The 24,552-nt window shown below is 39.8% G+C and overlaps 1 protein-coding gene across 3 annotated transcripts in view; it reads right to left on the bottom strand.

The window, feature by feature from the left end:
- GAB2 (GRB2 associated binding protein 2) overlaps nt 1-24,552 on the bottom strand; it is a 209,631-nt gene that overhangs the window by 122,445 nt on the left and 62,634 nt on the right. The window lies entirely within an intron of this gene.

The raw sequence follows: 24,552 nt of genomic DNA, 5'->3' as shown, positions 1-24,552 counted from the left end.
GGTCTGAAACTTCTGGCCCAAAGAGACTTTTCCACCTCCGCCCCCGCAAAGCGCTGGGATTAAAGGTGTGAGCTACTACTCCCTGCTCAGTGGCTTATTTTTATACACAGGGAGCCAGATGCGAGGGCAGACTGAGAAACAAAATGTAGGTGGTCCTGTGTGATTAGTCTAGGGAGACTGGGTAGGGAGAACAGTCAAGTTTTTCACCATGTGGGATCTAAAATTTTCTTTTGTTGAAAAACCCTACAGATGCTTGTTGCTGTTCTAATCTTCACAGACTTCTTGGCAGCATTTGAGACACCTAAATGCTCCTCTCCCAAACGCTTTTCCTAAATCCTTTGGATTACCTGACACTAAAGTCTATGATCCCTGGGATTTCATTCTCAGTATTCTCTTGCCTTATTCTGTATATTGCTTGGTGATTCATATTTCTCATTGTACCAAGTATTCCTAGACTGGCATCTCCAGGCTGTATCTGAGGCCCTCTTGAGCTATCATGAGTAAAACTGTTAAGTTCATCTCCTTTCGGCTCCTTCCTATGTTCTACAACAGAAGGGATGAATAGTAATTACTATTCTTTTTTTGATTGTTGTAATTTTTTAAACTTTTTAATATTTAATTTTTGTGGGGACATAGTAGGTATACATGAGATGTTCTGACCCAAGAATGCAATGTATAATAATCACATCATGGAGAATAAGGTACCCATCCCCTTAAGCATTTATCCTTTGTGTTACAAATAGATTATATTCTTTCGGTTATTTCAAAATGTACAAAAATAAATTATTATTGACTATAGTCACCCTGTTGTGCTATCAAATAGTAGGTATTATTCATTCTTTCTATTTTATTTTTGGTACCCATTAATCATCCTCGCCTCTCTTCCCACCCCTCACTCCCCTTCCCAGCCTCTGGTAACCATCCTTCTACTGTCTATCTCCACAAGTTCAACTGTTTGGATTTTTAAATCCCACAAATAAGTAAGAATATGCAATGTCTCTCTGTGCCTGGATTATTTCACTTAACATAATGATCTCCAGTTCTATCTATGTTGTTGCAAATGAGAGGATCTCATTCTTTCTACGGCTGAATAGTACTCCATTGTGTGTGAGTACCACATTTTCTTTATCCATTCAACTATTGATAAACACATTGTTTCCAAGTCTTGGCTACTGTGAACAGTGTTGCAACAATCACAGGAGCACAGATATCTCTGTGTAAAATACGTATTTCCTTTCTTTGGGATATATCCCCAGCCTTGGGATTGCTGGATCACATGGTAGCTCTATTTTTAGTTTTTTCGGGAACCTCCAAAGTGTTATCCATAGTGGTTGTACTAATTTACATTCCCACCAACAGTGTAAGAGGGTTCCCTTTTCTCTATATTCTTGCCAGCATTTGCTATTGCCTGTCTTTTGGATAAAAGCTATTTTAATTGGGGTGACATATTTCATTGTAGTTTTGATTATATCTCTCTGATGATCAGTGATATTTAGTACTTTTTCATATGCCTGTCTGCCATTTGTATGTTTTTCTTTAAGAAATGTCTATTCAAATCTTTTACCCATTTAAAAATCAGATTAATTTTTTCCTAAAGAGTTGTTTGAACTCTCTATATATTCTGGTTATTAATCCCTTGTCAGATGGACAGTCTGTAAATGTCTTCTCTCATTCTTGGGTTGTCTCTTCACTTTAAGGATTCTCTCCTTTGCTGTGCAGAAGCTTTTTAACTTGATGTGATCCCATTTGTCCATATCTGCTTTGGTTGTCTGCTTGTGGGGTTATTTATTACTCAAGGCAATTTTTTCCTAAACCAATGGCCCGATTTTCTCCAATCAGATCTTGTAGCAGTTTCATGGTTAGAAACTCCTACAAGAGTTAGAGGTCTTAGACTTAAGTCTTTAATTCATTTTGATTTAATTTTTACAAAAGGTGAAAAACATGGATCTAGTTTCATTCGTCTGCATACGGATATCCAATTTTCTCAGCACCGTTTATTGAAGAAACTGTCTTTCCCCCAGTCTGTGTTCTTGGCAGCTTTGTTGAAAATAGTTCACTGTAGGTGTGTCAATTTGTTTATGGGGTCTCTATTCTATTCCACTGGTCTCTTTGTCTGTTTTTACACCAGTACCGTGCTATTTTGGATACTATAGCTCGGTGGTATAATTTGAAGTCAGGTAACGTGATTCCTTAAGGTTTGTTCTTTTTGCTTAGGACGGCTTTGGTTATTGTAGATCTTCTGTGGTTCCATATAAATTGTAGGATTGTTTTTTCTATTTCTGTGAAGAATATCATAATATTTTGACAGTGAATCCACTGAATCTGTAGATTTCTTTGGGTAGTATGGACATCTTAACAATACTGATTCTTCTAATTCATGAGCATGAACTATCTTTCCATTTTTTGGTATCCTCTTTAGTTTCTTTCCTCAGTGTCTTACGGTTTTCATTATAGAGATATTTCATTTTTTAGTTAAATTAATTCCTAGGCATTTAATTTTATTTGTGGCTACTATAAATGGGATTACCTTTTAAAAAAATTATTTTCTGGGTCGAGTGGGCTGGCTCACGCCTGTAATCCTAGCACTTTGGGAAGCCGAGGCAGGTGGATCACTGGTAGCCAGGAATTCAAGACCATCCTTGCCAACATGGTGAAATCCTGTCTCTACTAAAAATACAAAAATTAGCTGGGCATGGTGGCACATGCCTGTAGTCTCAGGTACTCAGGAGGCTGAGGCAGGAGAATTGCTTGAACCCAGGAGATGAAGGTTGAAGTGAGCCAAGATGGCACCACTGCACTCCAGCCTGAGCAACAGAGTGAGACTCTGTCTCTCAAAAAAAAAAAAATTATTTCCCAGATTGTTCACTGTTGATATATAGAAATGCTACTGATTTTTGTATGCTGATTATGTATTCTGCAACTTTACTGAATAATACTGCAACTTTATCAGTTGTAATAGCTTTTTTTTTGTGACGTCTTTAGGTTTTTCCAAATATAAGATCCTATCATCAGCAAACAAGGATAATTTGACTTCCTAGGAGGAAGGATAATTCACTAGCACCTTAAATTTCTAAAATCCTGGCAAAGTGCTTTATATTATAATATAAATATACAATAGGCTTTTGTGTTTTGTCTATGGACATCTGCACCTTAAGTTTATCTTAGACCCTGGAAATACAGGTGCCACTGCTGACATTTTATTTGCTATATTTAAACAATAACCATCATCAAACATTGAAAAATGGACAGGAATAAAAAGTATGGGAACATTAAGTGGCCAAAGGGGTATGAGAAACATGTTAGAAAATTTTTGGTATCTGTGCAATTAGAAACAAAATAAACAGAAGAAATGGATTAATGACTTAAGAAGTGATATATATTGAACTAAAATATGCTTTTAATACTTTAAAGCATCTACTTATTTCTACTTCTAAAATATCACAGTAAAAAGAAGAAAGTCACTGTTTCCTTTTGAAGACCTTATTCAACTCTAAGGCTCCTTCCATCTACAAAATTCTAAATTCTACAAATGTGAACAATCAGTTCCAATGAATGAATCCTTCCAGTTTTATAGTGAATGAGTGCTTTTTTGACTATGGGTTGTTTTTCTTTTTAAAGTGAAAATTGTTTTTTAAATGTAGCTTCCTGACTGCACCAGGTGTGAAATGGTAAATAAAAGAACAAGCAGTTGTGCTGACCATCTTTGGTTGTTCCCTTCAAAGCTCACCAGACTGATGTCATTCTCTATGTTTTCTATTCTGCTTACTAAGCTCGGTCTTCCTAGCAAAGCCTGGAGACTGACTGCCCTAATCCTAATCAAAACATACCATCAAATTCTAAAAGATCAGGTCTATCTGGGAGATTGGTAGCTAGCTCTCACTGAATAAAGAGGAGTGAGTAGTCCATTTTTTGTGGATAATTCTAGGAACTAGCAAGACAGTCTTCCTCTTTGGCCTCCTGGGATGAACAAAAATGGGTTGAGACTCAGTGATGTTGCCCTAAGTGACAAGACACCTTTATTCATACCCTGTGCATACTGCATATCACGGACCTTTATTTTTCTGCTCTCAAATATAGTATTATTTTGTTCAGATTTCTTTTTCTTTTTTTCTTTTTAGATGGAGTTTCACTCTTTCGCCCAGGCTGGAGTGCAATGGCATGATCTCGGTTCACTGCAACCTCCACCTTCCGGTTTCAGGCAATTCTCCTGTCTCAGCCTCCTAAGTAGCTGGGATAACAGGCGCCTGCCACCACGCGCAGCGAATTTTTGTATTTTTAGTAGAGACAGGGGTTTAACCACGTTGGCCAGGCTAGTCTCAAACTCCTGACCTTGTGATCTAACCGCATTGGTCTTCCAAAGTACTGGGAGATTACAGGTGTGAGCCATTGCGCCTGGCCTATTTTGTTCAGATTTCCATCCTTTTCTGTGCCTTTCCTCCTACCACTTGAAAGCTTTCTCAAAAGTCTAAAACTCCCCAAAGATAAACAAAGGGAAAGCCCATATCTGTCTCATCTGGGAACCCTGGAAAAGCTGCACTGGTCATGTAAAGAGCTTAAAAAAAAAAAAGATGCGCAGGAGTTTAGTAAGACTGTGGGGGGAGTAAAGGAAGCTCCCCAGGAAAGGAAGACAATATTTACCACGTGACAGATACCATGCTAAGTACTTACACATAAATTCTCATTTATACCTCGCAACAGACAACTCTAGGAAAGGGTGTATCTCTCAATGCCTTTAACCAGTTTAAGAGATTTGCCCAAGGTAAATCTAGGTCTCAACCTGGATCTGGCTCCAAATTATCTCTTTCTCATCCCCCTGGTGAGCAGCCGCATGGAGGCAGGAAAGGACAAGACTCATTTAAGGAACAGTAAACCTCCCTCCCATCTCCCTACTACCATGCCCAAGATATTTTTCTTCCTTAGCAACATTCAAAGATGCTCTTTCGGCCGGACGCGGTGGCTCAAGCCTGTAATCCCAGCACTTTGGGAGGCCATGGCGGGTGGATCACGAGGTCAAGAGATAGAGACCATCCTGGTCAATATGGTGAAACCCCGTCTCTACTAAAAAAATACAAAAAATTAGCTGGGCATGGTGGCGTGTGCCTGTAATCCCAGCTACTCAGGAGGCTGAGGCAGGAGAATTGCCTGAACCCAGGAGGCGGAGGTTGCGATGAGCCGAGATCGCCCCGTTGCACTCCAGCCTGGGTAACAAGAGCAAAACTCCGTCTCAAAACAAACAAACAAAGATGCTCTTTCTTGATGGGTATAAAATAAGGTAAGTTCATGTGCCTGGCATTAAAGGTGACTCCAGCTCAGCTAGAAGCTCCTGATTCTATCTACCATCTTACTTTACCTTGTACTCCCATCATTTTATCCTTGAGTCTACTGTCTCACATCTCTCATCCAATAAAAGAAGCAAATGCTTTTTATTCATATATTCATTTGTGATGTAGCATATATTCATTTATTCATTCAACATTTACTGAATATCTATTAGGTATCATTTCTTCAATAAACTTTTATTGAGCAACTGCTATGCTCTAGGCCTTACTTAAGAGTCTGTGAATAGAGAAATAAGGGGAACAATAAAGAAAAATAAAATATGAAAAAATAAAAAAAAAGAAAGGGGATAATATTGGTAAATGGAGAATGACAATGAGATATATTTAGGGACTCGGTATAGCACACTAAATGTTGGTGTGACAGGAGATACCAGTGTAGTCCCCTTGAATAATCATTGCCTTTAGATGTGCTGAGCTGAATCACTAGTAGGCCCTGGGATTGAGGCTTAGGTATAGTTTAAGTTCAATTCAAATATGTTATCAAATGGAGATGATGAAAGAAGCAACCATAATGATTCTGCACTAGGGGCATCAGTTCCAGGACTGCCAATGGTTTCTTAAAAGATATGACTTAATGCCTATGCTCATGTATCTCATCAAATAGTCAACAATTTCACTTTGGTTACTATACCTAATGTCACTCTTGGGGTCTTGTTTAAATGGTAACTCCTAAAAAACAATATTTAGAACCTGCTAGGTACTTGGCCACCATACTCTTTATTTTATGAAACTCACCTTTTCATGATGATACCAAAGGTCTAATTCCCTCACTTGTCTATTGCCAGTCTATCCTTTTTCTTGGTTTTTCTTCTCTTCAGGGATCTTCTTCATCTGACCACTTCTCAACATTTCTGATCCAAGTTATGATCTGAATGGTAAGTGCAATGTTTACCCTTCCCTATGGACAACAGACTGTGCCTAATGAATTCTGGCCAGAGCGAAAAGAGTGAAGTGATTTATCTCCACCTCCCTATTGAAGCACAGCAGAAATAAATACAGGGATCACCTCCTTCTCTGCACATGCAAATAAGTATACTCACAGAAACAAAAATTTCAAACTAAAATTTTAGTTTTCCTCGCCTTTTGCTTACACTGTAGTGAATGCTATCAATGTATCTGCCCTGAACCTGTGTCTCTTCTCAAGATCATTCTCACATCTCATTACTCCCAGCCTTAACTCTGTGTTGATATTAAAATCCTCCTTCAAGGCTTATCTTAAATGTCACCTCCTCTAGGCTGTTGTCCTTTATCCTTAAAATGAATACAAACTCTCCCTTCATCTAAATGCCTTCAATACTTTGCACTTCTTGTTAGAAATCACAAAAAGAGCTGTGTGGTAGCTTATTTTTGTAAATTGGTGTTGAGGCCAAGGTTCATATCATTTACACATCCTCCATAGTTCCTAGTACAGAATATGTATTTAGTACAAGTGGGAGGCTCTTAAGCACTTGCTGAAATAAATTAATAAAATACTACTTTCAATGAGCTTCCCCATACATTACTTCACGGTATGATTATCCAAGTTTTACAAATAAAAGAGGCTCAGAAAAGTTTAGTGATTCAGAAAAGAGGCCAAATTTTCCACAGAAGCTGAGATTAAAAGACCCACATAGGGGATTCAGATGTGAATGTAGGTACCCTCGAATAATTGTTCCCACCTTTTACTGAATAACCCACTGAGAATATAAATCAGTTACTTTTTTGGGAAATCAACTGTCAATATGTATATCAAGAGCCTTAAGAAATTCATAATCTGAACAGTTTATCTATTTCTAGAAACCCACCATGAGAAAATACCTAGAGATGTAGACTGAGTTACATATGAAGACAACAATCGTACTGCTGTTCAAAATAGTGAGGTGAATAAAGTCTTCTGCTTTCCCTGTTGACAGACTGAAAATTCATTTTCCTCCCAAACCCCAAAGAAGTGGCAATGTACTACAAGAAGTAATAATGTAATTAGGAAAGAGAAAAAGAGAGGAGTAAGGGGAAAAAGACAGACTAGAAATTTTTAGCATTTCCAAAAGATGGAAATAGATGGGATTATACTGGTACATGTACTATATTACAAATGTACTACAAGGCTGATGTATCATAACCCACCCAAACAAGCCAGGTTCAGGAACATGGAGAAAGGCTGAATGCAGTAGCCACTGCTGCTTCTTGGGAATTACACAGCACTGTCAAATACAAATGTAGCATGAGGCACATACATAATTTTAAAATTTATAGTAGCCACATTTAAAATGTAAAAAGAAACAGGTGAAATTAATTTTAATAATATATTTTATTTAGCCTAATACATCTAAATTATTTCAATATATAATTAATATAAAAATAGTATACATATACTTCTTTACTTTTGCATTAAATCTTTAAAATTTAGTATGTATTTGATACTTACAGCATATTTCAATTCGGATAAGGCAGATTTTAAGTGTTCAACAGAGCTGGTAGCCAGAGGCTACCACACTGAAGAGCACAGAATTAGAGAATAAGGGGAGTAAATGGCAGGAAGAGGAGCAGAAATCAAGATGATGAGTTGAAGGTCTGTCTGTAGAACAACTGGGCAAAACATTTTAGATATGCAAGGAGTTATCAAGTTTAACTCCTCTGTACTCTTTCTGAACAAATTACCAGGGATGCTTTACAACAAAATTTTAAAGGGTTTTAAGGAATTGGATGATATGGGATGCAAGAAAGATGGAAGCAGGCCTTGAAATTACAACAGGAACTCAGAGTACTCAGAGAAAAATGTGTCAAGGTGAAAGTCATTTTCCTATAAGAAATGGTATGATTAAGAAGCTAAGTGATCTTAATCACAAGGTAAAAGCAGTTGCTTTTTTTCTTCCATCAGGAAAAATATCTTCAATTAAGGAAAAAAGGCAATTAAAAATTCCAAGGTAAACAAAAAGGAAAGATGATATAAATACAAAGACAGAAAATGTGAAGGGCAGGAGTTGAGCAGCAATTAAGAAGCGGACCACCCAAAAAAAGCTCAGGTCCAGATGGGTTCACAGCTGAATTCTACCAGCCATACAAAGAGGAGCTGGTACCATTCCTTCTGAAACTATTTCGAACAATCCAAAAAGAAGGAATCCTTCCCAAATCATTTTATGAGACCAACATCATCCTGATACCAAAACCGGCAGAGACTCAGCAAGAAAAGAAAACTTCAGGCCAATATCCATCATGAAAATAGATGCAAAAATCTTCAACAAAATATTGGCAAACCAATTGCAACAGCACATCAAAAAGCTTATCCACCATGATCAAGTAGGCTTCATCCCGGGGATGCAAGGTTGGTTCAATATCCGCAAGTCTATAAATGTAATTCACCACATAAAACAGAACCAAAGAGAAAAACCACATGATTATCTCAATTGATGCAGAGAAGGCCTTGACAAAATTCAATAGCACTTTATGCTAAAAACCCTCAATAAACTAGGTATTGATGAAACGTATCTCAAAATAATAAAAGCTATTTACAACAAACCAACAGCCAATATCATACTGAATGGGCAAAAACTGGAGGCATTCCCTTTGAAATCTGGCACTAGACAAGGATGCCCTCACTCACCACTCCTATTCAATATAGTACTGGAAGTTCTAGCCAGAGCAATCAGGCAAGAAAAAGAAATAAAGGATATTCAAATAGGAAAGAAGGAAGTCAAATTGTCTCTATTTGCAGACGACAAGATTGTATATTTGGAAGACCCCATTGTCTCAGCCCAAAATCTCCTGAAACTGATAAGCAACTTCAGCAAAGTCTCAGGATACAAAATCAATGTGCAAAAGTCACAAGCATTCCTATACACCTATAACAGACTTAAAGAGAGCCAAATCAAGAATGAACTGCCATTCACAATTGCTACAAAGAGAATAAAATACCTAGGAATACAACTAACAAGGAACATAAAGGACCTCTTCAAGGAGAACTACAGACCACTGCTCAATGAAATAAGAGAGGACATAAACAGATGGAGAAACATTCCATATTCATGATTAGGAAGACTTAGTATTGTGAAAATGGCCATACTGCCCAAAGTAATTTACAGATTCAACGCTATCCCCATCAAGCTACCAATGACCTTCTTCACGGAACTGGAAAAAACCACCTTAAACTTCATATGGAACCAAAAGAGAGCCCACATAGCCAAGTCAATTCTAAGCAAAAAGAGCAAAGCTGGAAGCATCACACTACCAGACTTCAAACTATACTACAAGGCTACAGTAATCAAAACAGCATGGTACTGGTACCGAAACAGAGATATAGATCAATGGAACAGAACGGAGGCCTTGGAGGCAACACCACACATCTACAACCATCTGATCCTTGACAAACCTGACAAAAACAAGCAATGGGGAAAGGATTCCCTGTTTAATAAATGGTGTTGGGAAAACTGGCTAGCCATGTGCAGAAAGCAGAAACTGGACCCCTTTCTGACACCTTACACTCCAGATGGATTAAAGACTTAAACATAAGGCCTAACGCCATAAAAACCCTAGAAGAAAATATAGGCAAAACCATTCAGGACATAGGCATAGGCAAGGACATCATACCCAAAACACCAAAAGCGCTGGCAACAAAAGCCAAAATAGACAAATGGGACCTAATCAAACTCCACAGCTTCTGCACAGCAAAAGAAACTGTCATTAGAGTGAATCAGCAACCAACAGAATGGGAAAAAATTTTTGCAGTCTACCCATCTGACAAAGGACTGATATCCAGAATCTACAAAGAACTAAAACAGATTTACAGGAAAAAAACAAACGAGGCCATTCAAAAGTGGGTGAAGGATATGAACAGACACTTTACAAAAGAAGACATACATGAGGCCAACAAACATGAAAAAATGTTCATCATCACTGGTCATTAGAGAGATGCAAATCAAAACCACATTGAGATACCATCTCATGTCAGTTTGAATGGCGATTGTTAAAAAATCTGGAGACAACAGATGCTGGAGAGGATGTGGAGAAACAGGAAAACTTTTAAACTGTTGGTGGGCATGTAAATTAGTTCAACCATTGTGGAAGACAGTGTGGAGATTCTTCAAGGACCTAGAAATAGAAATTCCATTTGACCCAGCAATCCCATTGCTGGGTATATATCCAAAGGATTATAAATCGTCCTTTGGATTTTTATAAATCGTCCTTATAAATATTGTAAGGACACATGCACCTGAATGTTCACTGCAGCACTGTTTACAATAGCAAAGACCTGGAACCAACCCAAAGGCCCATCGATGATAGACTGGACAGGGAACTTGGCACATATACACCATGGAATACTATGCAGCCATCAAAAATGATGAGTTGGTGTCCTTTGTAAGGACATGGATGAACCTGGAAACCATCATTCTCAGCAAACTGACACAAGAAGAGAAAATCAAACACCGCATGTTCTCTCTCGTAGGCGGGTGTTGAACAATGAGAACACATGGACACAGAGAAGGGAGCATCACACACTGGAATATGTTGGAGGGGAACAGGGGAGGGAAAGCGGAGGGTGGGGAGTTGGGGAGGGATAACATGGGGAGAAATGCCAGATATAGGTGATGGGGAGGAAGGCAGCAAACCACACTACCATGTGTGTATCTATGCAACAATCTTACATGTTCTTCACATATACCCCAAAACCTAAAATGTAATTTAAAAAAAGAGAAAATGTGGCAAGTGATGGAAAGAGAATCTATTTGATCTTAATGTTTGGAATATTTTCTTTTAAATGTTGCAGGCTTAATAGCAAACTTTATTTTTGTCCTATGGGTCAAATAATGAAATTCAGCTATGCTGTGAATATTTACATGACTATAGTGTTGCAAAGAATATATATTTTTTTAATTCTTAGAGTCAATCGCAAACAAAACCTAAGATATTTTATAGATTTAATCGTAAATGTTATTCATCCACACAATGAACACTTTAAGAAGAAAAAAATTAATTCCCTCACCTTACTTGTTGGACATTCAAAATATTCTGTATACAGTTATGGAGGAAAAAAACAGAATTTAGGTATAATTGATGAGCTGCATAAGACAAGCCTGCCTAAGGGCTTTAATGATTCAACAATACCCATTTTTTTTTTTCAATCTAGGAAGACAAAGGGTCCAGTGTCTTGGTGACACAAAAGTGGTTTCATGAGTGAGTCACACTATAACCATTAAATTATCCTCAAAGTTTATAATTAGCATTTTTAAGCTTATAACATTAAGTGAAATAAACTTTACCCAGACTGGGTGCTATGGCACACACCAGTAATCCTGGCACAAGAGGGAAGGAAGGAGGCGGGTGAATCACTTGGTCTCAGGAGTTTGAGCCCAGCCTGGGCAACATGGCAAAACCGAATCTCTACTAAAATTACAAAATTAGCTGGGCGTGGTGGCATGTGCCTATAGTCCCAGCTACTTGGGAGCTGAGGTGGGAGGATTCCTTGAGCCCAAGAAGCAGAGGTTGTAGTGAGCCAAGATGGTGCCATTGATGGGAGTGAAATCCTGTCTCAAAATGAAAAACAAACCAAAACTTTACCCAAAACTGTAGAGACAATATGAAGACTGGGCAAACAGATGAAACTAGAGCTATATTTATCTGTTAGATTAGAGTTACATAATCACCTGGCTTCAGAAAGTCAATCCTGCAAAGGCTTAGGAATTTAATTGAGGAGACAAAAATGGTACAAGGAAGAGTCAGGTCTAAGTGCTTACTGTCAGTACAAACTCTGTTCTCTCTCTCTGTATCTAACTCCTATTCCCCAAACACACATTTTGTAATTCATTAAATATTCACAGGTTCAGATTCTCAAGGCTACCTGAATAATTTAGGGTGGCCTCGGCGCCATTAAACTGTGCAGAATAGTCAAGGGAGAGGCTTCCTGGCAGAACTAAGCCCTGAGCTATATGTCAAAGAATGTACAAGTTTGAAAATGGTAACTTAAGAGTCCACAGAATTTTTAGTTGGCAAAAAGGAGGTAGAGTCCAGCCCCCCAGACTGAAATGCAAAGGAGCTTCTCATGGAACAGAAGAAAATGAGGCCAGCTGGAAGGCACAGTAACCAGAAGATACTGGGAGACACGGGCTGCCCTTATCCTACCAGCTAACACACAGACTGGTGCTTCTCAGGGCTCTGTTTCCCAAGACAGAGGTATAATTCTCCCAGATTTGTTATCAGAGTTTCCCACTCTTTCCTACCAACTTATATTTGATCCTTTTTGTATTAGACAGATAAACTGTTATTTTTCACTAGCAAATAATTGCATCACAGAGAGTAGAGTTTGCTTACAGAGACTTGGGACAATCAACTTGACAGCTGTAAAAAATTAAAAATAAATTTAAAAATAACAGCCAGAGTGACTACAATGTCTCACCCTCCATGGCTGGGCTTTGAAATCAAACTGCCAAAGTGAAAGCAATAAATCTGTTAAGACACCTTAAATAGGGCTCTGTACCCAAAAAAGCCTCCAACACCCCCTTAGACTTTTTATGAGTTTCTCACATTCTTAATCTTCAGAAAGAGATTTAGTAGGCCAGGCGCGGTGGCTCATGCCTGTAATCTCAGCACTTTGGGAGGCCAAGGAGGGTGGATCACAAGGTCAGGGGTTCAAGACCAGCCTGGCCAAGATGGTGAAACCCCATCTCTACTAAAAATACAAAAAACGGCCAGCGTGGTGGTGGGCACCTGTAATCCCAGCTACTTGGGAGGCTGACACAGAGAATTACTTGAACCTGGAAAGCGAGGTTACAGTGAGCCAAGATCGCACCACTGCACTACAGCCTGGGCAACAGAGCGAGATGCTGTCTCGAGAAAGAAAAAAAAAAAAAAGAGGTATAATAAAAGAAAACAAAAAAATACTATTAGCATACACATGTGCCAGACACTCTGTAACAAACCCATAAAGTACTTGTTATTTCCATTTCACGGAAGAGGAAATTGAACTTCACAGAGATTGGGTGATTTACTAGCTGTGTAAATACTGGAGCTGCGATTCAAATGCAGGTACTTCTCACTTTAAAGCTCCACATTCTTCCCCTACATCATTCTGCAAGGGGAGAAGAGGGAGGAGGGGGGAAGGGGGAGGGGAGGGGTCAAATGACCAAATCTACTTTAATGAGAAGCAAGAACAGAGAGGTATGGGCTGTTCACTTTACATTCTTTCCCCTTATTTTTTTAAGGAGAAGAAACAAAATATTCCTGCTAGGTACTCAGAGACTCTTTCAAGATGACGAAAGCGAACAGCCTTTTTTTTTTTTTTTTCTTAAAAAATTTTTTTTTTCTTTTTAAGATGGGGTTTCACCATGATGGCCAGGCTGGTCTTGAACTCCTGACCTCAGGTGATCCACCCAGCTCAGCCTCCCAAATTGCTAGGATCACAGGCATGAGCCACTGCGCCCGGCCAAGTGAACAGCTTTAAACAGACCTTTCTTTTTAGAGAGGGGCATTAAGTATCAGAGCCAGGCGACCTGTCACATGATTCTGCCATGGCTCAAGGAAAATTAAAAAAAAAAAAAAAAAAATACTATTTACCTAGTGTGATCACAGCATCTAAAAGAATCCAGAAGGAGTGGTTAGTAAGAGAAAGGGAGAGAAAGGATACTGACTCACTATTTGTTTTCCAAAAATAAAAACTTAAACCAAACACAGTGGGACTAAGCCATTCAGCTGGGTGCATTAACTGTCTGTGTGGCCAGTACTTAGCTTCATCTTTCTGATGGACCAACTACAAAATAGAAAAAGAGCTCAGTATAAGGCTCCTTATCAAGAGGGCACCAAGAAAGTTCTATTTATAGCTTCTGAGATATAGACCTAAGCAAATGGCCTGGCATGTAACCCCTAGCTCTAGTTCCCAGCATCCTTGCTGTGGCTAATGTCAACAGGTTGGGTTTGGAGATATGAATGTCTTCAGAGTGTCAAGTACCATCTCATATTTTCATATCCTCCTCAAAGAGTACAGCTGGGCATTTTTATATGAATCCAAATTGATGTTGAAAACAGTGCCAACAGGCTGGTCGTGTTGGCTCACGCCTATAATCCCAGCACTTTGGGAGGCCGAGGCGGGTGGATCACGAGGTCAAGAGATCGAGACCATCTTGGTCAACAAGGTGAAACCTCATCTCTACTAAAAATAAAAAATTAGCTGGGCATGGTGGTGTGCGCCTGCAGTCCCAGCTACTCTGGAGGTTGAGGCAGGAGAATTGCTTGAACCCAGACGGTGGAGGTTGCGGTGAGCCAAGATCGCGCCATTGCACTCCAGTCTGGGTAACAACAGCGAAACTCCGTCTCAAAAAAAAAAAAAAGAAAGAAAGAAAACAGTGCCAACATAATAGGGTAGAAAAAACATGGGCTTTGGAGTTGGGCAATCATGGACTTGAGTCTTGGTTGTACCATTTGAGCAAGTTAGTATTTCTGAGACTTGTTTTCTTCATCATTAAACTGAGGATAATTATCTTAGAACATTTATTTGTCCATAATTAAAGTTCCTGATATATAATACTTAATTAAAAGATAATTCTCATATTAACCCTTGCCTCACACCATAAACAAACATTACCTTGAAATGAATTATAGACCTAAATGAAAAAGCTAAAACAACTCCTGCAAGAAAACAAAGGAGAAAAATATTTGTAACCTTGAAGTAAACAAAAAGCATAAATCATTAAAAAAAAAAAACCTGAAAACTAAGCTTCATTAAAATTCAAAGCTTTTGCTCCTTAAATGATACCTTTAAGAGAAGGGAAGGACATGCCAAGACTGGGAAAAAATACAGCTGAACCTTTAACAACAAGGGGGGTTAGGGGCATGGCTCCTTTCCATGCAGTCAAAAATCCATGTATAATTTTCTACTTCCCTGAAACTTAACTACTATAAACAGTGGATTAACACATATTTAGTACATTATATTTATCATATATAAAAATATTTTTTTCTTTTTTTTTTTTTTTTTTTGAGACAGAGTTTTACTTTTGTTGCCCAGGCTGGAGTGCAATGGCGCAATCTTGGCATACTGCAACCTCTGCCTCTTGGGTTCAAGTGATTCTCCTGCCTCAGCCTCCCAAGTAGCTGGGATTACAGGCATGTGCCATCACACATGGCAGATTTTTTTGTGTTTTTAGTATAGACAGGGTTTCTCTATGTCGGTCAGGCTGATCTCGAACTCCTGATCTCAAATGATCTGCCTGCCTTAGCCTCTCAAAGTGCTGGATTACAGGCGTGAGCCACCGCACCCGGCCTATATATTGTATTTTTACAATAAAGGTAGAGAAAAGAAAATCATAAGGAAAATTAAAATGTATTTACTATTGATTAAGTGGAAGTGGATCATCAAAAATGTCTTTATCTTCATCTTGACATTGAGTAGGCTGAGAAGGAAGAAAAGAAGGGGTTGGACTTGCTGTCTCAGCAGCGACAGAAGTAGAAGAGGTAGAGGAGGTAAAAGAGGAGGCAGGAGAGCCAAGCACACTCAGTGTCACTTTTATTGAAAAGAATCCAAGTATAAGTAGACCCACGGAGTTCAAAAATTCCCATTTTGTTCAAGCATCCAACTGTATTCACATATCTTCACAGATCAAAATAAATTTGTAATATATTTCTATCTTTGATGCTTGACCCATTCTGTTCAAGCATCAACTGTATTCACATATCTTCAAAGATCAAAGGAAATTTTTAATATATTTCTATCTTTCAAAGAACTGGTATCCAGATCATAAAAAGAACTTGTACAACTCAATAAAACGAAGATAAACCACACATTTTTTTAATAGGCAAAATATTTGAACAGATACTACACAAAAGAAGATAGTATGCAAAATGCCAGTTAGCACATGGAAAAATGCTCAACATCATTAGGCATCAGGGAAACAAATGAAAACCACAATACCATGACCTATAAACCCATTAGAATGACTAAAATTAAAAAGGCTGATCACACTAAGTGCTTCTGAGGTTGTGAAGCAAATGGAAGTCACATACTCTGTTGATAGGAAAGTAAAACAATACAGTCAGTTTGGAAGTTTCTCAAAAAGTTTAACACTCACGCCTGTAATCCCAGCACTTTGAGAGAGGCTGAGATAGGTGGATCACAAGATCAGGATATCAAGACTATCCTAACACAGTGAAACTCCATCTATACAGAAAAATAGCTGGGAGTGGTGGCACGTGCCTGTAGTCCCAGCTACTCCGGAGGCTCAGGCAGGAGAATTACATGAACTCAGGAGGCAGAGGTTGCAGTGAGCCGAGATCATGCAACTGCACTCCAGCCTGGGTGACAGAGCGAGACTCCGTCTCAAAAAAAAAAACAAAAAAAACAAAAAAACAACACTTTAACACACATATACCATATGAGTGAGCCATTCAACTTCTAGGTATACCTGGGATAAATTAAAACATATGCTCCACAGAAGTATTTTCAAGGGAATGTTCATATCAGCTTTATTTAAAATAGCCAGAAACAAGAAACAGCCCAAATATCCATCAATAGGTGGTATAACCACACAATGGAATACTACTCAGCAATAACGGATACATACAACAATATGAACACATCCAAAAATCAATATGCTGAGTGAAAGAAGCCACACAAAGAGTGTACATACTGTACTCCCATAAAATCAAAGCTAATTTAGAGTGACAAAGAACAGAGGAGTGCTTGCCTGGGGTTACGGGCAAAAGAAGGGACAGACTGCAAAGGGGCAAGAGGGATCTTTTGGAGATGATGCCAATGTTCTACATCTTCATTGTAGTGCTTGTTTCATGAGTACAGACAGACACCTACCAGGCTCACTAAATGGACACAGATATAGTTCACTGTGGGTAAGTTATCCTTTGAAGTTGATAAGGAAAAAAGTAATTTCCTTTGCCACTCCCACTGCCACTGGAATCAACTTAGCAAGCTGCTACCTCCCATCTCATGATCACTGGGAAAACAGGAAGCTGTATAGAAGCTGGTGAGAAAATGAGTGGTATTGCAAAAAACATTTCTTGATTATTAATCAGGTGTTTGGCACTAAGTTACAAATCATCTTACTTAATTCTAACACATTTGATGAAGTAGACATTATTATCTCTATTACAGATGAGAAAGCAGGCTCAGAAAGTTCAAAGAACTCACCAAAAGTAACCCAGATGGTAAATCACAGACTTGGATTTAACAATCTGTCAGGCCAGATAAATTTACCTTCTGTGAGGAATAGTATTACCTATAGGAATGTTATTATTCCCTACAGTGCTTAGGGCATTCTCAGAAAGGAAAAGCCCTGATAGCCTAGAGACATGAAGAGTTGCTAGAGATTTCCTTCATCAGGACTGAGAAATCCTCTCAGCAGGGGAGTTTTCTTTTTTTAATTTTTTTTTTTTTAAGTCGGGGAGTTTTAGCAGCCTTTTTCAAAGCAGCCTGGGAGAGTGGGAGGTGGGTACACCTCTGTTTCTGGGGCCTAGTGAATCCTCTCACTTGGCTCAGGCATTTGCTGGTATTTTGTTAACTCTCAGCTCCTCCATGTTTACCCACCCACTGGTTTCCCAGAGTAAAAATGCCAAAATATCTTGGCTGAACAGGCGAATGGATCACAGATGACAGAGGTAAAAACAAAACAAAACAAAACAAAAAAACAAGAAGTTCTATAATATATTTCTTTTTAAAGACAAAAACAAATTGCACACTTCCTACTTCTCTTTGAGTTGTCCATCTTGTGAAATAGTCTGTTGTCTATATTTTCATTCATCACATTGGAAAAAGTTAGGCATATGGTTCATGCTGAAAGTTTAAGTAAATTTACCGTCTTCCTATTTCAGACCAGCTGTAGTTCATCTCCCCTGAAGCCTGGCCAACAGCTCAAGGAGAACATGGCTCAAGCTGCAATAACAGACCACAGAGAGAAACCCTGGGAAACTAGGCTCTAGCGGGTAGCTCAGGAGAGGGATCCACACTGTGGAGGGACAGTAAAGAGGCCTGGGTGCTGGGATTAATTCTAATCATTCGTGAGACTCTGGCAAGTCATATTGTCCCTCAGAACCTCCAAAGACTGGAGTGATCAGGTTTTTCAACTTTTAACAAAGGCCCAGCTTTTCTAACCAAATATAATCTCCCTAAACCCTCAGTTTCTCATGCACTTCCTCTTTAAGGATATTCTGCTGCCTGTTTATTCCTCAGAAATCAAGCTTCAGTTTCTGAAATCTGTTATAAAGTCAGCCGACTTTTCATTTTTGCACTATAAATTATGATACAAAATAAAAACGTCTAAAAAGTATATACAAGGATACGCTGAAATTCAGCCATAAGCCTGAGTGTGTGTTATTGAGAGTCAAGAACTAAATGGTCTAAAACAAACTATGATGTTCTCTGGTTGTTCCTCATTTCCATTCCTGACTTAGCCTGAACTGCAATTTTACTAAAGCTCCTTTGCTTCCCCTTCACACATGTTAAGAATTCACCACAGGAACATGTGCTTTTGTGCTCATTGAACTAAAGCCTCCTCCCCAAACTATGCTCTGCCAAATTGTTTCTGGTAAGCAACTTTGGAAAATATAAATTCCCTAGACATTCTGAACAGTGGTATGAGAGGAAGACACACAACCCGGCAGGGGAACTGAAACATTCTCCCTTGTGTCCACTTCTGTCCTGGGAGGATGGGGGAAGGAAGTTGTGGAAGAAGATTTTTAGAGGAAACAGACTCTCAGGACTTTTGCTGCAAACAATTGGGTACTGTATCCAGCTGTTGACTGAAGCATCTGTCAGCTCAAAACCATGCTGAGAAAAGGGAGCCAGAGTTCCTTCTCCTAAAATAGGACAGGACTACACTTCTATTTCACATGTCACAGCCTAGTATCTGTATTCTAGCCCTCGAGCTCATTCTTAGTGTTAGAAGGGGCCTTTGGCATCATTTAGCCAGTGGCCTTCCTTAAAAAAAAAAAAAAAAAAAAAAAAAAAAAAAGAGGTGAATTATTTATTTATTTCTATATACAAGATTCTGTATAGAAGCATAATATAGAAGTAAAAGCAGAGGCTGGGCGCGGTGGCTCACGCCTGTAATCCCAGCACTTTGAGAGGCCGAGGTGGGTGGATCACGAGGTCAAGAGATTGAGACCATCCTGGTCAACATGGTGAAACCCCGTCTCTACTAAAAATACAAAAATTAGCTGGGCATGGTGGTGCGTGCCTGTAATCCCAGCTACTCAGGAGGCTGAGGCAGGAGAATTGCCTGAACCCAGGAGGTGGAGGTTGCAGTGAACCAAGATCGCGCCATTGCACTCCAGCCTGGGTGACAAGAGCGAAACTCCGTCTCAAAAAAAAAAAGAAGAAGTAAAAGCAGAACTGCTCTAGCGGGCAGGAGATGCAGGCAGAGAGCTGTCAGCTCAGCTGCTGTCATCTCTTCATCAGGCACCTCTCTGGATTCCCAGGGCCACAGGGAACACTTGAAGGTCTTTGTTGATTCTCAGCCTGGAATTCATGGTTATCTGTGGAGAGTACAGATGAAAACATAAATGATCATGCCCTTCATTAGATTCAGTAGAAGGGTGCTCTGAGCTTTCGTTCTCATATCTTCTTTAGTGATCTCATTAACTCCCAGTGCTTCATTTACCATATCTATGTGGAAGAGTACACTGTACATTTTTAGACACTATCTTCCTACTTAAAGCCAAGCACCTAAAGCATACTGCTGAAAGGAGACAAGCAGGGAGCCAGGTAAGTAGTTAGGAACCTGGAAGTCTGGCAGCAGAATTCCATGGGTTTGGTCCCCAGATCCAGCACCAGGACTCTTAATTTCAAGGAGACTGGTGAGAGAAAAGAATAAAGGGAGTCCTTAAAGAACCAAAGTACAAGGACTTGTACTTTGACCGGGACTTGACCAAAAGGAGCCAAGCGAGAGCCAATTCTAGAAAGAACTGGGAGGCCAGGTCGGGAGCAATGGCTCACACCTGTAATCTCAGCACTTTGGAAGGCCAAAGCGGGTGGATCAGTGGAGGTCAGGAGTTCAAGATCAGCCTGGGCAAAATGGTAAAATCCCATCTCTAATAAAAATACAAAAATTAGCTGGGTGTGATGGTGGGCGCTTGTAATCCCAGCTACTTGGGAGGCTGAGGCAGGAGAATTGCTTGAATCCAGGAGGCGGAGGTTGCGGTGAGCTGAGATCTCACCATTGCACTCCAGCCTGGACAACAGGAGTGAGACTCCATCTCAAAAAAAAAAAAGAAAAGAAAAAAAGAATTGGGGGCCAAAGTCAGACAGGGACTAGCTTTAGGGCTGACTTGATGCTGACTCCCAGAAGCCTGGATCAGGCTCTTAAACCTCACATCATGTCATCCCTGTTACATGCAGAACGGCTTCACAGAAACCGTCATAAGGCACAAGAGGACAGAGCTCTGCAGGGCTTCACAGCTCAGCAGGTCTGCACCCTGCCTGCCTAGCATGTTGAAAGCATGTGATAAGCTGAAACGATACAGACCAGACATTCCTAACACTTTTTGGGTCACTCATTGAGAGACTCAACAGCCATTTCTCCCTTTCACCCTTGTTACAGCATATTTTGTTCAGAGAACTGGAGGAGATCCGATGGTATCAGGGAAGGTAGATCCTTCACTTTGCCCGAGGGGCTGAATCAAAAGCAATTATGCAAATTCCATTCTTCACTGCTGGGACGGATCTAGAAGTGGGCATGTGACCTAGTCCTGACCAAAAAAAAGGGGGGGGGTTTCTGGGGAGGGAAAGTGCCTGATTTTCCTGGTGACATGCTTGAGCCACTAAAAGAATCCTGAAATTTCCAGCCTCTTACTTTGCTAAATGAATATCAAAGTCCTTGTGATTTAAGTCACTATTAGATTTTCTGTTAACTGCAGCTAAATGCGTCAGCAGGTCAGGAGACCTTTTAAGAATCAGATTAAAACTAAGAGTCCTATATACTGCAACCTCTATTATATATGTATATAGAGTATTTTGCCTATAATTTTTGAAGGTTCAAAGATTTCAGATCAAGATTCCTTATTCTAGACCAGTAGTTCTCAAAAAGTGGTCCCCATACCAGCAGCATGAGCATCACCTAGGAATTTGTTACAAGTATAGCTCCTCCAGCCCTACCCAAGATCTACTGAATCAGAAACTGGTGATGGCAGCCAGGCATGGTGGCGTGCACCTGTAATCTCAGCACTTTGGGAAGCTGAGGCAGGCAGATCACTGGAGGTCAGGAGTTGCAGACCAGCCTAGCCAACATGGTAAAACCCTGTGTCTTCTAAAAATACAAAAATTAGCTGGGCATGGTGGTGTGTGCCTGTAATCCCAGATACTAAGAAGGCTGAGGGAGGAGAATCACTGGAACCTGGGAAGCGGAGGTTGCAGTGAGGCAAGATTGTGCCACCGCACCAGCCTAGGTGAAAGAGTGAGACTTAGTCTCAAAAAAAAAAAAGAAACACTGGAAGAAACCCCGGGGATGGAGCCCAAAAATCTGTATTTTACAGACACATGATATGACTCATGATAAAGTCTGAGGCTTTGAGCCCAGCATTATTCAACAGATCTTCCTGTGAGAACAAATGTTTATATCTGTGCTGTCCAGTATGGTTTCCACTAGCAACACATGTCTACTGAGGACTTGTAATGTGGCTAATACAACTGAGAAACTGAATTTTTTAATTTTACTTGGTTTTATTAAAATTTAAATAACTGCCTGTGGTTAATGACTACTGTATTGGACAGTGCAGCTCTAGATAAACATAAGGTATTTGATATGATCAAATAGCTCTGGGTACACACTACACAATAAAGAAGTGGTTCTCAAACTTCAGTGTGCATTAGAATCACTGGAAAGCTTGGTAAAACACAAACTGAAGGCTCATAGCCCTAGAATTTGTGATTCAATAGCTCTGGTTTGGGGGCCTGAGAATTTGCATTTCTAACGGGATCTTATGTGATGTTGGTGCTGCTGGTCCATGGATGGCAGTTCAAGAACCACTGAAATAATGAAAACGTGCTGTGCCTTCCTATAACCTGTGCCTTGGGCCCAGCAGGTGCTTGATATTACTGAAAGAATGATGGCTACCCTCTAACAAAAGGACACTTTTGGAAGTGTCTACTGTTTCCAGAGACCATGATTACCTCCTCATAATCATCAGGTGGCAGGCTGTACATTGTCAAAGAGATTCATAGAAAGGTGTGCTCAAGGCACTACGTCTTACTGCTTACTTTTCTGTATTTTAAAGTATTAACTCATAAATTGTTTAGGCCTAGGCATGATATGATTCATATCATGCTTGTGTAAGAATATACATATGTGATATTAGTACAGGTCATATATGTACTGTACTGTATCATATGACATATATATGTGACATATACATATATATACATACAGAATTGTTGAAAACTAAAATATTCAAGAGTTAAAAAGGCTTTTTGACACCACAGTGGTGGCATGAAAAACAATAGGACTGGTCATCTGGAGTGAGGGCTAGGCTTTCTCAAATAATAACACATAGGAAATTATCTATGCCAAAGACCTGGTCTGGCCAGAAATACAGCTTTCAAGCATTAATGGGAAAGGCAAGAATCAAGGACAAACACACAGGGGACTTTTCTGAAGGTCAAAAAAGTAACAATAAATACCAAGCCCAAAAAAGCTTTTAAATCTGACCTTTTCCTGTGCTGAAGACATTCGCCTTCCAGCATCTTCAATCTAATAGACTGAAGTGGGTTGAAATGGCTCTTAAGAGAGAACTGGGGCTAGTCTTTTCCTTAATGCTGCCTCTCCACCACCACTCAAGCAGCAGTAGCATTACTGGTAATTACATCATTATACCATAATGGATAATATGCGGTGCACGTGAAACAACCCAGCAGCTCCCCAGTTGAGGAGAGGAGAAGAAAAGGACTCCCCTTTAACTGTTCAATTTCTATTAACCCTCTAGGTTCTGCCTTATTTTCTTTTTCTTTCTTTTTTTTTGAGACGGAGTTTCACTCTTGTTGCCTAGGCTGGAGTGCAATGGCATGAGCTAGGCTCACCACAACCTCCACCTCCTGGGTTCAAGCGATTCTCCTGCCTCAGCCTCCCAAGTGCCTGGGATTACAGGTGTGTGTCACCACACCCGGATAATTTTGTATTTTTAGTAGAGATGGGATTTCTCCATGTTGGTTAGGCTGGTCTCAAATTCATGACCTCAGGTGATCCATCCACCTCAGCCTCCCAAAATGCTGGGATTACATGCATGAGCCACTGAACCTGGTCTAGCTTATTTTCAAAGGCAAACCACCTTTAAGACTTTCCACAATCTTAAAACAGAGACCACAGAAGTGGAGCTTAGTCGAAGACCAGGAGTGAAGTTAAGGTATTAGTGTAATAGAGATCCTCCACTGCAATAGGGATTAGGAGATGTGGGTCCTGTCGTGGCTTTGCTAAAAGCACTTTACGTGACTTGAAGGAAATCATATTTGCATCTTTTAGGTTTCAGTTTCCTCATCTATAAAGAACAGCAAAGTTTCTGGGCAGGAGACCCCAAAATGTCCCTGTGGGCAATTTGAGATTGGCACAAATCACAAGACCTCTCCCATCCAACTCTAACATTCTATTATCTAAAAAGATTCCATGAACAGGAGAGACAGGAGTGAAGTAGTATTTGGAAGGCCAACTCTATTTGGTCTTCACCAGTTAACTACATGAGGATTCTTGCCTCTACTCTGACCCATATATTAGTGTCAGATGATCTTAATCAACATCCACAGCAAGTCTTTAAAAGACCAAGCTCAGGCTGGGCATGATGGCTCATGCCTGTAATCCCAGCACTTTAGGAAGGGCAAGGTGAGTAGATCACTTGAGGTCAGGAGTTCAAGACTGGCCTGGCCAACATGGTAAAAGCCCATCTCTACTAACAATATAAAAATTAGCTGGGTGTGGTGATATGTGCCTGTAATCCCAGCTACTTGGGAGGCTGAGGCAGAAGAATCTCTGGAATCTGGGAAGTGGTCGATGCAGTGAGCTAAGATCCAACCTGGGTGAAAGAGCCAGGCTCCATCTCAAAAAAAAAAAAAAAAAGACACAGTGGTGGAGGGGGTGATGTTTAGAAATTAGACCCCTTCAGCTCAAGCAGTTTATGATTTTGATATCTCTGTACAAGTTTCAAATGCTACTACTGGATGTTGGGGCACTTGAGGGTGAAAGGTTAGCACTAACAGCATGGTAACAATGCCAAATCCTGCAAGACAGAAATGGTTTTTTTTTAAATAGTATTCTAAAGGTTT

The sequence above is a fragment of the Callithrix jacchus genome, chromosome 10 (genome assembly GCF_049354715.1).
Source record: "Callithrix jacchus isolate 240 chromosome 10, calJac240_pri, whole genome shotgun sequence".
NCBI lineage: Eukaryota > Metazoa > Chordata > Mammalia > Primates > Cebidae > Callithrix > Callithrix jacchus.
The sequence above is the reverse complement of the archived record's forward strand: the minus strand, read 5'-3'. Positions and strand labels throughout refer to the sequence as shown.